The sequence below is a fragment of the Populus euphratica genome, unplaced genomic scaffold, assembly GCF_000495115.2.
Source record: "Populus euphratica unplaced genomic scaffold, PopEup_1.0 scaffold37.1, whole genome shotgun sequence".
In the NCBI taxonomy this organism is placed as follows: domain Eukaryota; kingdom Viridiplantae; phylum Streptophyta; class Magnoliopsida; order Malpighiales; family Salicaceae; genus Populus; species Populus euphratica.
The window spans coordinates 927,005-931,246 of NW_011499909.1; positions in this window are offsets into that span (position 1 = coordinate 927,005).

A 4,242-nucleotide genomic window follows, 5' to 3' on the forward strand; every position below is an offset into this window, starting at 1 on the left:
AACTAGTTTTTTTCAGGACATTTATAACACCTGATTGCAGGAGAGATACAAGGGCAATCCTTCGACCTTTCAAGAACTCGATCTAAATTTATTGTTAGAGGCTACACCGTTTCGGAGATCTGATAGAAATTGAATTTATGATATCTCAAACACTACGACTGAGGATGTGCAAATGAGTTATGATCTATCAATACTTGATTTCTCACTATCAGGTTCGAACTCTCAATCTTATACTATCAAGACGATTGTATAAAAGTAAGTTGAAGCTCAAACGACCTAGTTTTGTGCTGAGATGGCACAACTTAAATTCAAGATTACCAAACTTAGATGATTGTATGAGAAGATGTTGTCAAACTTTAGTGGTAGATGTAGTTTTCCTCATCACCCACCTGGTTCTGGTGAAGATCCACCTTCGCCTCTTTCTTCTCCAACTTTTGTCTTTTAGATAAGTTGTATTCAAATTGATATTTTTTTAAAATTAGTAAAAAAAAATAAGTTTTTATTTTAGTTTTATTTCTTTTAACTTTAAAATGTCTTGTTTATTTTAATTTTTTAAAAAAAAACATGAAAGTTTTTTAAAAAATATTAAATATATTACTAATAGAATTATTGACAAACTAGTCCTTCGAAAAGTTTTAGAGAGTTAAAAAAAATCATATGATAGTGGCATTAAAGTTAAATATAAAATTAATGATGAATTAAGTCCATGGAAAAGTTCTATAGAATTTAAAAAAATTACAGGAATTGTCACTAACAATGTTATTTTTATTTGTAAGACAAATTTATCGCTGGTTGAATTATAAATGATTTTATTTTTTTGATGGTATATCATATTTGCTAATAAAATTATCAAAAAAATTAAATTACATCAGTAAATTTTTTTTTTTGTATTTTTATTATCTATAAAATCTTCAGTATCGATAGGATAAAAATTATCAACAATAAATTTTTTATGACCGGTTATCTTCCATGATGCTATGAATTACTGTTTCTCTAACCAAATCAAATGATAAATATCTACATATTATTCCGTCAATATTATATAAAAAATTATGGTTGTGAGTGCTCGGTCGAGTACGAGTGTGGAATTTCTTTTGGAAAGGACAGAAAATAAGTCCCCATCATATGTGACGAAGATGTCCTTAGCTTCTGGGTGATTAGACTCGGAACCAGTTTCTAGCCTGTGCGATTGCTAATCCTTTGACGATGGGTTTGGTCTTGTTCCCACATCGATCCCCCCCTCGTCTAATTGCTCTCTTTTTTCAATTAAATGTTTTCGTTAGAATCTAATAATCTGTTATTTCTTTTAACTTTAAAATGTCTTGTTTATTTTAATTTTTTAAAAAAAAACATGAAATACTTTACTAATGAAATTATTGATGAACTAGTCCCTCAAAAAGTTTTAAAGAATTAAAAAAAATTCACATGATGGTGGCATTAAAGTTATATATAGAATTACTGATGAATTAAGCCCATGAAAAATTTATAGAGAAATTAAAAAAATTATAAAGATTGTCACTAACAATGTTATTTTTGTTTGTAAAACAAATTCATCACCAGTAAATAATTTTAAATTATAAATAATTTTATTTTATTGGTGGTATATCATATTTGCTAATAAAATTATCAAAAAAATTAAATTACACCAGTAATTTTTTTTGTGTGTATTTTTATTATCTATAAAATCTTTTTCAGTATCGATAGGATAAAAACAATAATTTTTTTATGACCGGTTATCTTCCATGATGCTATCAATTACTGTTTCTCTAACAAAATCAAATGATAAATATCTACATATTATTCCGTCAATACAATAATGCAAAGCAATGTAAAAATGTTAAAATAAAACTTAGAATTAATTTATTGTTCAACAAAATAAGGTAACTAGTGATTCAAATTTAAAATCTTTTATTTTTTATATTTATTAAGAATTTGATGAGGTTTATATATATAGGCTTCTGAATGATTAGACTCGGAATCAGTTTCTAGCCTGCGCGCTTGCTAATCCTTCGATGATGGGCTTGGTCTTGTTCCAACATCGACCCCCTCTCGTCTAATTGCTTCTCCTCTAAGTATCTGCCTTTACTCTCTTTTTTCAATTAAATGTTTTCGTTAAATGTAGTTTTTTTAAAAAAAATTGGATATATTTTATGTATTTGTTTTGTTTATACTTAGATTTTTTTATATTTTATTTTTAGCATAGTCGTCAAAATTATTAAATTTTTTCTCACATGTACCTTACTATCACTAGGTCTAATATACAATTTGACATGATTTTTCTAGCTAAATTAAGTTCTTTAAAAAGCACATACCCAACTTTAATTCAATTTAAATTTTCTTCTTTAGGAATTAATAATCCTATTTTGTATGTTAGATTTGCTTTTATATATCAATTTTTTTAATATGTTAATTTTATTTTTATATGTTAGTGTGGTTGACATGTAAAAAATTATACCTTGTTATATTAGTTTTGGCCCTCCTTGTTAAATAATCCTAGCTCTACCCCTGTGACCACTTACATCTTTTTGGAAATGTAAGTTAGGCTTCTTATAATACAATTGAATATCTAACCTAGCCTTTACAGTGTCCTTGCTTCTATCAGGACAATCCATTATTGTATAAAAAATATTGGTATAAAATTATTTCTCCGTCCAAGTTATTAAAAAAAAAAAACCTTTTCAATTTAATTACTTTTCTTTACCATTTTTCTGTCTTTTTTCTCTAGAATCCTAACAAAAAAAAAAATACAATAATTGGATATACTTTATGAATTTGTTTTGTTTATATTTAGATTTTTTTATATTTTATTTTTAGCATATTCATCAAAATTATTAAATTTTTTCTTACATGTACCTTACTATCATTAGGTCTAATATATAATTTGACATAATATTTCTAGCTAAATTAAGTTTTTTTAAAAGTATATACCCAGCTTTAATTCAATTTAAATTTTCTTTTTTGGAAACCAATAATCTCATTTTTTATGTTAGATTTACTTTAATATATCAATTTTTTTAATATGTTAATTTTATTTTTATAGGTTAATGTAATTTACAAATAAAAAATTATACTGTGTTATATTAGTTTTGACCCTCCTCTTAAATAATCCCAGCGCCATGTCCGTATATAAAGAAACCCAAGAATTGCGTGAAGGAATCATGTTTTCTTCTGTCCTTTTTCTCCATGAACATCAATTATTTTCTTGAGTTTCAAGAGAAGGTTTACGATACCTATCCTTTGAGTTCAGCTCGGTAGTGAATTATTTAGTCACTTAAGCACCAAGACTTGTTAGAGCCTAGGTGCTTAAGCAAAATAAGACACCGTGGCCTTGGAAAGTGATTTTTTTAAAAAGAATTGTTTTGACCTTCTCATATTTGATTATATTATAAGAAACTGATAAATAAAATTCACTTTTTGATAAAAAAAAATATAAATTTTAGATGAAGAAACGAGTTTTTTTTTGTTTAAAAGATTGAAAAATACCTAGAATGCAAAAACTAAAGTGATATATACACATATATAAATACTTTAATTTAGATAATATTGCTAGAAAAAACTTTTGAATACAAAACATGCTATATTATACAAAAAAATCATATATTTTACATTATATAAATTGTGTTGTAAAATTAAGATACTGTAAAAATAAAATTTACTTTCAATGTTCTCCGAACACTAAAAAATAACTATATTTAAAATATTTATATCATATGTCCAGTTACATTTTATAAAATAAACTATATATAAATATATAATAATAAATTTTTTTCATCATTATACTTTTTATATCTCATTATTTTCTTGTAAGTTGTCAAATAGTTACATTTAATATTCTATGTATATTAGATAAACTTCAAAAACAAAATTAAAATATTAGTAAATAATTTTTCAATTTATTTTTTATGGCACTATAGAACTTTAAAAAATAATTCATTTTCTAAAAAGAAAATACTTCTAACAAACAAATGAGGCCAATGTTTATTGTAAAATATATAATTATCTATATTAAGTAAATTATAAAAAAAAAATTGAGTATATAAAAATATGAAACTCATTTAACTTATTATACCAAATGGTCTAATATCATGTTATTATATAATGATTTTACAGATTAAAATTTTGCGAAACTTATCTCGTGTTATCCATTAAGATCTACTAAATTATATAATTTTTAAATTTCTATATTATTTGTAAAGCAACATCGGTTTTAATAATTTGTTAGGTAGGTTTTATGTTATGACT